Source organism: Lolium perenne, chromosome 1, assembly GCF_019359855.2.
Source record: "Lolium perenne isolate Kyuss_39 chromosome 1, Kyuss_2.0, whole genome shotgun sequence".
In the NCBI taxonomy this organism is placed as follows: Eukaryota; Viridiplantae; Streptophyta; class Magnoliopsida; order Poales; family Poaceae; genus Lolium; species Lolium perenne.
Window position 1 is genome coordinate 209,703,363 of NC_067244.2, and position 11,550 is coordinate 209,714,912.

The following is an 11,550-nucleotide window of genomic DNA, read 5'->3' on the forward strand; positions in this document are numbered from 1 at the left end:
CGAAACCCCCAGTATCGAGAGCCACGATACGGAAAACCTTAGTGAGACGCCGCCGCCGCCGATCCCATCTCGGGGGATCCAGGAGATCGCCTCCGCACTTCGCCGGGAGAGGGGATTCATCTCCCGGAGGACTCTACGCCGCCATGGTCGCCTCCGGAGTGATGTGTGAGTAGTCTACCCCTGGACTATGGGTCCATAGCAGTAGCTAGATGGTTGTCTTCTCCCCATTGTGCTATCATTGTCGGATCTTGTGAGCTGCCTAACATGATCAAGATCATCTATCTGTAATTCTATATGTTGCGTTTGTTGGGATCCGATGAATAGAGAATACTTGTTATGTTGATTATCAAAGTTATATCTATGTGTTGTTTATGATCTTGCATGCTCTCCGTTATTAGTAGATGCTCTGGCCAAGTTGATGCTAGTAACTCCAAGAGGGAGTATTTATGCTCGATAGTGGGTTCATGTCTCCGTGAATCTGGAGGGGTGACAAGAACCACTAAGGTTACGGATGTGCTGTTGCCACTAGGGATAAAACATTGGTGCTATGTTCAAGGATGTAGTCACTAGTTACATTACGCGCAATACTTAATGCAATTGTCTGTTGTTAGCAACTTAATACCGGAGGGGGTTCGGATGATAACTCGAAGGTGGACTTTAGGCATAGATGCATCTTGGATGGCGGTCTATGTACTTTGTCGTAATGCCCAATTAAATCTCACTATACTCATCATGATATGTATGTGCATGGTCATGCTCTCTTTATTTGTCAATTGCCCAACTGTAATTTGTTCACCCAACATGCTGTTTATCTTATGGGAGAGACACCTCTAGTGAACTGTGGACCCCGGTCCAATTCTCTTTACTGAAATACAATCTACTGCAATACTTGTTCTCTTGTTTCGCAAACAATCATCTTCCACACAATACGGTTAATCCTTTGTTACAGCAAGCCGGTGAGATTGACAACCTCACTGTTTCGTTGGGGCAAAGTACTTTGGTTGTGTTGTGCAGGTTCCACGTTGGCGCCGGAATCCCTGGTGTTGCGCCGCACTACATCTCGCCGCCATCAACCTTCAACATGCTTCTTGACTCCTACTGGTTCGATAAACCTTGGTTTCTTACTGAGGGAAACTTGCTGCTGTACGCATCACACCTTCCACTTGGGGTTCCCAACGAGCGTGTGCTTTACGCGTCATCAAGCTAAATTTCTGGCGCCGTTGCCGGGGAGATCAAGACACGCTGCAAGGGGAGTCTCCACTTCTCAATCTCTTTACTTTGTTTTAGTCTTGCTTAGTTTTATTTACTACTTTGTTTGCTGCACTAAATCAAAATACAAAAAAAATTAGTTGCTAGTTTTACTTTATTTGCTATCTTGTTTCCTATATCGAAAACACAAAAAAATTAGTTTACTTGCATTTACTTTATCTAGTTTGCTTTATTTACTGTTGCTAAAATGGCCAACGCTGAAAATACTAAGTTGTGTGACTTCACAACCACAAATAATAATGATTTCTTATGCACACCTATTGCTCCACCTGCTACTACAGCAGAATTCTTTGAAATTAAACCTGCTTTACTGAATCTTGTTATGCGAGAGCAATTTTTTGGTGTTAGTTCTGATGATGCTGCTGCCCATCTTAATAATTTTGTTGAATTATGTGAAATGCAAAAATATAAGGATGTAGATGGTGACATTATAAAATTAAAATTGTTCCCTTTCTCATTAAGAGGAAGAGCTAAAGATTGGTTGCTATCTCTGCCTAAGAATAGTATTGATTCATGGACTAAATGCAAGGATGCTTTTATTGGTAGATATTATCCCCCTGCTAAAATTATATCTTTGAGGAGTAGCATAATGAATTTTAAACAATTAGATACTGAACATGTTGCTCAAGCTTGGGAAAGAATGAAATCTCTGGTTAAAAATTGCCCAACCCATGGACTGACTACTTGGATGATCATCCAAACCTTCTATGCAGGACTAATTTTTTCTTCATGGAATTTATTGGATTCAGCTGCTGGAGGTACCTTTATGTCCATCACTCTTGGTGAAGCAACAAAGCTTCTTGATAATATGATGATCAACTACTCTGAATGGCACACGGAAAGAGCTCCACAAGGTAAGAAGGTAAATTCTCGAATAAACCTCTTCCTTGAGTGATAAGATTGATGCTATTATGTCTATGCTTGTGAATGATAGGACTAATATTGATCCTAATAATGTTCCATTAGCTTCATTGGTTGCACAAGAAGAACATGTTGATGTAAACTTCATTAAAAATAATAATTTCAACAACAATGCTTACCGGAACAATTCTAGTAACAACTATAGGCCATATCCTTATAATAATGGCAACGGCTATGGTAATTCTTATGGGAATTCTTACAACAATCATAGGAGTTCACCCCCTGGACTTGAAGCCATGCTTAAAGAATTTATTAGTACACAAACTGCTTTTAACAAATCTGTTGAAGAAAAGCTTGGGAAAATTGATATACTTGCTTCTAAAGTCGATAGTCTTGCTGCTGATGTTGATCTTTTGAAATCGAAAGTTATGCCTAATGAAAATCATCATAATAAAATTGTTACTACAGCAAATGCCATTCAAGTTAGAATTAATGAGAATATAAGATTAATGGCTGAACTGCGTGCTAGGTGGGATAGAGAAGAAAATGAAAAACTAGCTAAAGAGAAGAATGTAGCTAAAGTTTGGACTATTACCACCACTTGTAATGCTAATGCTACACATGTTGCTGCACCTCCTACTAATACTAATAAAAGAATTGGTGTTAGCAATGTTTCCACTTCTAATGCAAAGCGCGAGAAACTGCCTGAAACTGCTAAAACTGTTGAAACTGCCTGTGATAAAGCTGCTGAAATTTTTTCCAACATTGGGGATGATGACCCCATTGCTTTAGATTATAATGGTTTGAATTTTGATGATTGCCACATCTCTGAAGTTATAAAGTTCTTGCAAAAACTTGCTAAAAGTCCCAATGCTAGTGCTATAAATTTGGCTTTCACACATCATATTACAAATGCTCTCATAAAAGCTAGAGAAGAGAAATTAGAGCGTGAAGCCTCTATTCCTAAAAAGCTAGAGGATGGTTGGGAGCCCATCATTAAGATGAAGGTTAAAGATTTTGATTGTAATGCTTTATGTGATCTTGGTTCAAGTATTTCTGTTATGCCTAAGAAAATTTATAATATGCTTGACTTGCCACCGCTGAAAAATTGTTATTTGGATGTTAATCTTGCTGATCATTCTACAAAGAAACCTTTGGGTAAAGTTGATAATGTTCGTATTACCGTTAACAATAACCTTGTTCCCGTTGATTTTGTTGTCTTGGATATTGAATGCAATGCATCTTGTCCCATTATATTGGAAAGACCTTTTCTTCGAACTGTTGGTGCTATTATTGATATGAAGGAAGGTAATATAAAATATCAATTTCCTCTCAAGAAAGGTATGGAACACTTCCCTAGAAAGAGAATGAAGTTACCTTTTGATTCTATTATGAGAACAAATTATGATGTTGACACTTCTTCTCTTGATAATACTTGATACACACTTTCTGCGCCTAGCTGAAAGGCGTTAAAGAAAAGCGCTTATGGGAGACAACCCATGTTTTTACCTATAGTACTTTGTTTTTAATTTGTGTCTTGGAAGTTGTTTACTACTATAGCAACCCCTCCTTATCTTAGTTTTGTGTTTTGTTGTGCCAAGTTAAGCCGTTGATAGAAAAGTAAGTACTAGATTTGGATTACTGCGCAGTTCCAGATTTCTTTGCTGTCACGAATCTGGGTCTACCTCCCTGTAGGTAGCTCATAAAATTAAGCCAATTTACGTGCATGATCTTCAGATATGTACGCAACTTTCATTCAATTTGAGCATTTTCATTTGAGCAAGTCTGGTGCCATTTTAAAATTCGTCAATACAAACTGTTCTGTTTTGACAGATTCTGCCTTTTATTTTGCATTGCCTCTTTTGCTATGATGGATGAATTTCTTTGATCCACTAATGTCCAGTAGCGTTATGCAATGTCCAGAAGTGTTAAGAATGATTGTGTCACCTCTGAATATGTTAATTTTTATTGTGCACTAACCCTCTAATGAGTTGTTTCGAGTTTGGTGTGGAGGAAGTTTTCAGGGATCAAGAGAGGAGTATGATGCAACATGATCAAGGAGAGTGAAAGCTCTAAGCTTGGGGATGCCCCGGTGGTTCACCCCTGCATATATCAAGAAGACTCAAGCGTCTAAGCTTGGGGATGCCCAAGGCATCCCCTTCTTCATCGACAACATTATCAGGTTCCTCCCCTGAAACTATATTTTTATTCCATCACATCTTATGTGCTTTTTCTTGGAGCGTCGGTTTGTTTTTGTTTTTGTTTTGTTTGAATAAAATGGATCCTAGCATTCACTTTATGGGAGAGAGACACGCTCCGCTGTAGCATATAGACAAGTATGTCCTTGGTTTCTACTCATAGTATTCATGGCGAAGTTTCTCCTTCGTTAAATTGTTATATGGTTGGAATTGGAAAATGATACATGTAGTAATTGCTATAAATGTCTTGGGTAATGTGATACTTGGCAATTGTTGTGCTCATGATTAAGCTCTTGCATCATATGCTTTGCACCCATTAATGAAGAAATACATAGAGCATGCTAAAATTTGGTTTGCATATTTGGTCTCTCTAAGGTCTAGATAATTTCTAGTATTGAGTTTGAACAACAAGGAAGACGGTGTAGAGTCTTATAATGTCTTCAATATGTCTTTTATGTGAGTTTTGCTGCACCGGTTCATCCTTGTGTTTGTTTCAAATAAGCCTTGCTAGCCTAAACCTTGTATCGAGAGGGAATACTTCTCATGCATCCAAAATACTTGAGCCAACCACTATGCCATTCGTGTCCACCATACCTACCTACTACATGGTATTTCTCCGCCATTCCAAAGTAAATTGCTTGAGTGCTACCTTTAAAAATTCCATCATTCACCTTTGCAATATATAGCTCATGGGACAAATAGCTTAAAAACTATTGTGGTATTGAATATGTAATTATGCACTTTATCTCTTATTAAGTTGCTTGTTGTGCGATAACCATGTTTTCTGGGGACGCCATCAACTATTCCTTGTTGAATTTCATGTGAGTTGCTATGCATGTTCGTCTTGTCTGAAGTAAGAGCGATCTACCACCCTATGGTTAAGCATGCATATTGTTAGAGAAGAACATTGGGCCGCTAACTAAAGCCATGATCCATGGTGGAAGTTTCAGTTTTGGACAAATATCCTCAATCTCAAATGAGAAAATTATTAATTGTTGTTACATGCTTATGCATAAAAGAGGAGTCCATTATCTGTTGTCTATGTTGTCCCGGTATGGATGTCTAAGTTGAAGAATAATCAATAGCGAGAAATCCAATGCGAGCTTTCTCCTTAGACCTTTGTACAAAGTGCATAGAGGTACCCCTTTGTGACACTTGGTCAAAACATGTGCATTGTGATGATCCGGTAGTCCAAGCTAATTAGGACAAGGTGCGGGCACTATTAGTACACTATGCATGAGGCTTGCAACTTATAAGATATAATTTACATGATGCATATGCTTTATTACTACCGTTGACAAAATTGTTTCATGTTTTCAAAATCAAAGCTCTAGCACAAATATAGCAATCGATGCTTTTCCTCTATGGAGGACAATTCTTTTACTTTCAATGTTGAGTCAGTTCACCTATTTCTTTCCACCTCAAGAAGCAAACACTTGTGTGAACTATGCATTGATTCCTACATACTTGCTTATTGCACTTATTATATTACTCTATGTTGACAATATCCATGAGATATACATGTTACAAGTTGAAAGCAACCGCTGAAACTTAATCTTCTTTTGTGTTGCTTCAATGCTTTTACTTTGAATTATTGCTTTATGAGTTAACTCTTATGCAAGACTTATTGATGCTTGTCTTGAAGTACTATTCATGAAAAGTCTTTGCTATATGATTCACTTGTTTACTCATGTCATATACATTGTTTTGATCGCTGCATTCACTACATATGCTTTACAAATAGTATGATCAAGATTATGATGGCATGTCACTCCGTAAATTATCTCGTGTTATCGTTTTACCTGCTGGACGAGCAGAACTAAGCTTGGGGATGCTGAGACGCCTCCAACGTATCGAGAATCTCTTATGTTCCATGCCACATTATTGATGTTATCTACATGTTTTATGCACACTTTATGTCATATTCGTGCATTTTCGGAACTAACCTATTAACAAGATGCCGAAGTGCCGATTCTTTGTTTCTGCTGTTTTTGGTTTCAGAAATCCTAGTAACGAAATATTCTCGGAATTGGACGAAATCAACGCCCAGGGGCCTATTTTTCCACGAAGCTTCCAGAAGTCCGAAGACGAAACGAAGTGGGGCCACAGGGTGGCCAAACCCTAGGGCGGCGCGGCCCACCCCTCGGCCGCGCCGACCTATGGTGTGGGGCCCCCGTGCCCCCTCGACTTGCCCTTTCGCCTACTTAAAGCCTCCGTGACGAAACCCCCAGTACCGAGAGCCACGATACGGAAAACCTTACTGAGACGCCGCCGCCGCCGATCCCATCTCGGGGGATCCAGGAGATCGCCTCCGGCACCCTACCGGAGAGGGGATTCATCTCCCGGAGGACTCTACGCCGCCATGGTCGCCTCCGGAGTGATGTGTGAGTAGTCTACCCCTGGACTATGGGTCCATAGCAGTAGCTAGATGGTTGTCTTCTCCCCATTGTGCTATCATTGTCTGGATCTTGTGAGCTGCCTAACATGATCAAGATCATCTATCTCGTAATTCTATATGTTGCGTTTGTTGGGATCCGATGAATAGAGAATACTTGTTATGTTGATTATCAAAGTTATATCTATGTGTTGTTTATGATCTTGCATGCTCTCCGTTATTAGTAGATGCTCTGGCCAAGTTGATGCTAGTAACTCCAAGAGGGAGTATTTATGCTTGATAGTGGGTTCATGTCTCCGTGAATCTGGAGGGGTGACAAGAACCACTAAGGTTACGGATGTGCTGTTGCCACTAGGGATAAAACATTGGTGCTATGTTCAAGGATGTAGTCACTAGTTACATTACGCGCAATACTTAATGCAATTGTCTGTTGTTAGCAACTTAATACTGGAGGGGGTTCGGATGATAACCTGAAGGTGGACTTTTTAGGCATAGATGCATGCTGGATGGCGGTCTATGTACTTTGTCGTAATGCCCAATTAAATCTCACTATACTCATCATGATATGTATGTGCATGGTCATGCTCTCTTTATTTGTCAATTGCCCAACTGTAATTTGTTCACCCAACATGCTGTTTATCTTATGGGAGAGACACCTCTAGTGAACTGTGGACCCCGGTCCAATTCTCTTTCTTGAAATACAATCCATCGCAATCTTGTTCTACCGTTTTTCGCAAACAATCATCTTCCACACAAGACGCTTAATCCTTTTTTACATCAAGCCGGTGAGATTGACAACCTCACCAAGCTTCGTTGGGGCAAAGTACTTTGGTTGTGTTGTGCAGGTTCCACGTTGGCGCCGGAATCCCTGGTGTTGCGCCGCACTACATCTTGCCGCCATCAACCTTCAACGTGCTTCTTGACTCCTACTGGTTCGATAAACCTTGGTTTCTTACTGAGGGAAACTTGCTGCTGTACGCATCACACCTTCCACTTGGGGTTCCCAACGAGCGTGTGCTTTACGCGTCATCAATCATCACCGCAGATCTGAGGGGAAACATGGAGTCTCCCACCTCGGAGAGAATCCTTTTCTCCTTCCGTGAGAGCAACTGGCTCGATGGGCTCGCACGTGGCCTGTAGGAGGCACTGGCACGCCTCTGTGGACAGAATGCGGTGCGCCTGCTTGCATCCCGTTTCGCTCACCTGGTGAAGCGTGATGCCGCAGGAGTGCCCATGGCTCTGCAGTCTCACCCTGAGTTGAGGCACCACGCTGAGCACCTGGATTTCATGTTGTATCACACTCAGCAGGATCTGGACAACGCCCGTGCGTACGCGAACCAGACTCACCTCGCACTGGCCACTCATGGTGATGCCATCAAGATGCTGTCCAAGGACCGCAACAAGCTTCGCCTGCAGCGTGCCAAGAGGGATGCTACTATTGTGCGCCTTCGCGCCCAGATAGCGTCACTAGAGGCCACTGTCAAGGCCCAGGAGGATCAGCTGAGAGAGATGGAGGATGAGGAGGCTGCCATCGACATTCAGGGAGGAGACGCCTTCCTGAGTGACGATGACGACTTTGAGGAGGACGGTTTCACTGAGGAGGAGGACTACGCGTTCTTGGAGCCCGGACCTGACGATGTCGTTCCTATCGACATTGAGGATGAGGGTAGTTGCACTTGAGCACTGATGTAGGTGTGAGTTGTATCCCGCCCCTTTGTATCGTAGCATGAAAATGGTTCTTAAAACCATGGGAAGTGTCGAACTGTTAGCTTGTAATGTGGTATGTTGAATGAATGAATGTTGTGTTTGTCATCAAAAGCATTCAAGTTTTACAAGTTTGAAACTCACTCAAAATAAACCATAGAAATTTCCCTCTTATCTTATAATCTTCTGTATATTCAGATGGCCCCTCCCAATCACAACAACAACGATGCCATGATGCAACTGCTGCAAACCCTGCTTCAAGACAGGGAGACTGAAAGAGCTGAACGTCAAGCCAACATCGCAGCATTGCAAAACCTTGCTAACCAAGGCCATGGGAATCATGATCATCCCGGATCCAAGCTCAAGAACTTCCAGAACACCAACCCTCCGGTGTTCAGCAAGACTGAAGAACCCCTCGACGCTGACGACTGGCTCCAGACTATGGAGAACAACTTGGAAGTCGCCGGAGTAGAAGCCAATGAGAAGGTCCTGTTTGCAACCCACTACCTTGCTGGACCAGCCCGAGCCTGGTGGACTAGCACCCGTGCCATGAACGGAGGTCAAGTCATGACTTGGGCAGATTTCAAGCTCAAGTTCAGCAAGTACCATGTGCCCCCAGGTCTTATCAAGAAGATGCGAGATGAGTTTCGCGAACTCAAGCAAGGACGGATAACGGTGGTAGAATACCGCGACAGGTTCCTTACACTGTCAAGGTACGCCCCCGATGAGACCGACACCACTGAGAAGAGGCAGGAGAGATTCCTGAACGGACTGCATGATGAGATGCAGACTGTCCTAGTCAACATCCCCTTTGCCGACCTTGAAGCCCTTGTTGACTCCGCCATTCAGATGGAGGGCAAGTTGAACCAAGCCAATGAGAACCGCAAACGCCGCATGATGCACCAGAGTGGGCCCAACAATACTCCAAAGTATCGCCCTAGCTCAAGCGGAGGTTTTGCCCCCAGAAACAACAAGCCCCAGATGCAGACTTCACGCCCGGTTTTCAGAATCGGAGTGGAGGAAACCCCAGGCCAGGAGGCCATTCCAACAACAACCCCAATTAACAGAGCAACACCAACCACTTCAACCGTGCCCCAATGAGAGCCCCCAACCCCAACAACAACAACACCAACACCGCTCCAAGGACTGGGAGCAACGCTATCCCCGTCGCAACCAAGGACAAGTCCACCATCACTTGCTATGAGTGTGGTGTGGTGGGACACTACTCCAACGAGTGCCCCAAGAGACTCACCAAGCTCGCCGGCAACCCTGCTACACCTGTTCAGCAGCAACGCCGCGTTTCCACCGGAAAGAAGTTCGCCCCCAACAACCCCAATAACCGCAACGGCCGTCTCTTCCACATGAACGCCGAAGAAGCCCAGGAAGCACCAGATGTTGTACTGGGTATGTTTCCTGTCAACTCAGTACCTGCCAGAGTGTTGTTTGATTCCGGAGCATCTCATTCTTTTGTCACTGAAGACTTTGCATCAACAAGTAAAATTCAACCTCTCAGTTTGAAACATGTCATGATAGTTCAAATCCCCGGATCAACCACTAAGGCCAGAAAATTTTGTAAAAATGTACCCATCAGAATACATGAAGTAGATTTCTATGCCAATCTGATAATTCTGGGAACCAAAGGTTTGGAAATAGTGTTGGGAATGGATTGGATGGCCAAACATCATGGAATGATTGACTGTGCTAAGAAAGCCATCACCATGACCAGTAGCACCGGTATCATAGTAGAACATGTCTCTGAACTACTACCCAGAAAATTTACCTGCAACCAGAGTGTAGCCAAGCCAACTTCGGATCAGATCAGGGTTGTCTGTCGATACCCTGATGTGTTTCCTGATGGTTTACCCGGTATGCCCCCAGATCGGGATATCGAGTTTATCATCGAGTTAATCCCCGGAACCGGACCTATAGCCCAGAGAGCCTATAGCATGAACCCTAGTGGAACTGAAGAAGCAACTGGATGAACTGTTAGCCAAAGGTCTGATTCGACCAAGTGCGTCACCTTGGAGATCCCCAGTTTTGTTTGTGGATAAGAAGGATGGTGCTAGTCGTTTATGTACGGACTATCGTAAGCTTAACGATGTCACCATCAAGAACAAATACCCCTTGCCAAAGATAGAAGACCTGTTTGACCAGCTGACCGGTGCAGTAGTATTCTCGAAGATTGATCTTAGGACTGGATACCATCAATTGAAGATTCGTGCATCGGACATTCCCAAAACTGCCTTTACCACCAGATATGGATTGTACGAGTACAATGTCATGTCATTTGGATTGACCAATGCCCCCGCTTATTTCATGAATCTCATGAATAAGATCTTCATGAACTTTCTGGATAAGTTTGTTGTCGTTTTCATCGATGACATCCTAATCTACTCCAAGTCTGAGGAGGAACATGAACAACACCTAGAAGCTGTCCTGGAGACCCTGAGGGAGCATAAGCTGTATGCTAAGTTTAGCAAATGTGAGTTTTGGCTGAAGGAAGTAGGATTCCTGGGACATATCTTGTCTGCAGGAGGAATTGCCGTAGATCCCGCCAAGATCAAGACTGTTGCCGAATGGAAAGCCCCAACCACCCAGACCGAGGTCCGCGCTTTTCTTGGATTAGCCGGATATTACCGTAGATTTGTAGAAGGCTTTTCAAGCATCGCTCGACCCATGACCCAATTGTTGAAGAAGGATAAGAAGTTCGAATGGACCGACAAATGTGAGGAGAGTTTCCAACAACTCAAGCTTAGACTGACCTCAGCCCCAATTCTGATCATGCCAGACATCACCAAACCCTTTGATGTCTACTGTGATGCATCCAAGATTGGTCTCGGATGTGTGCTGATGCAGGAAGGCAAAGTGATATCTTATCTGTCCCGGCAACTGAAGCAGCATGAGCAGAATTACCCAACCCATGACCTCGAGCTCGCAGCCGTAGTTTTAGCACTGAAGGTGTGGCGTCATTACCTCATGGGTAATCGCTGCGAGATCTATTCGGAACACAAGAGCCTGAAGTATATCTTCACCCAGAAGGAGCTGAATATGAGGCAAAGAAGATGGTTAGAATTGATCAAGGATTATGATATGGAGATTCACTACCACCCCGGCAAGGCCAAT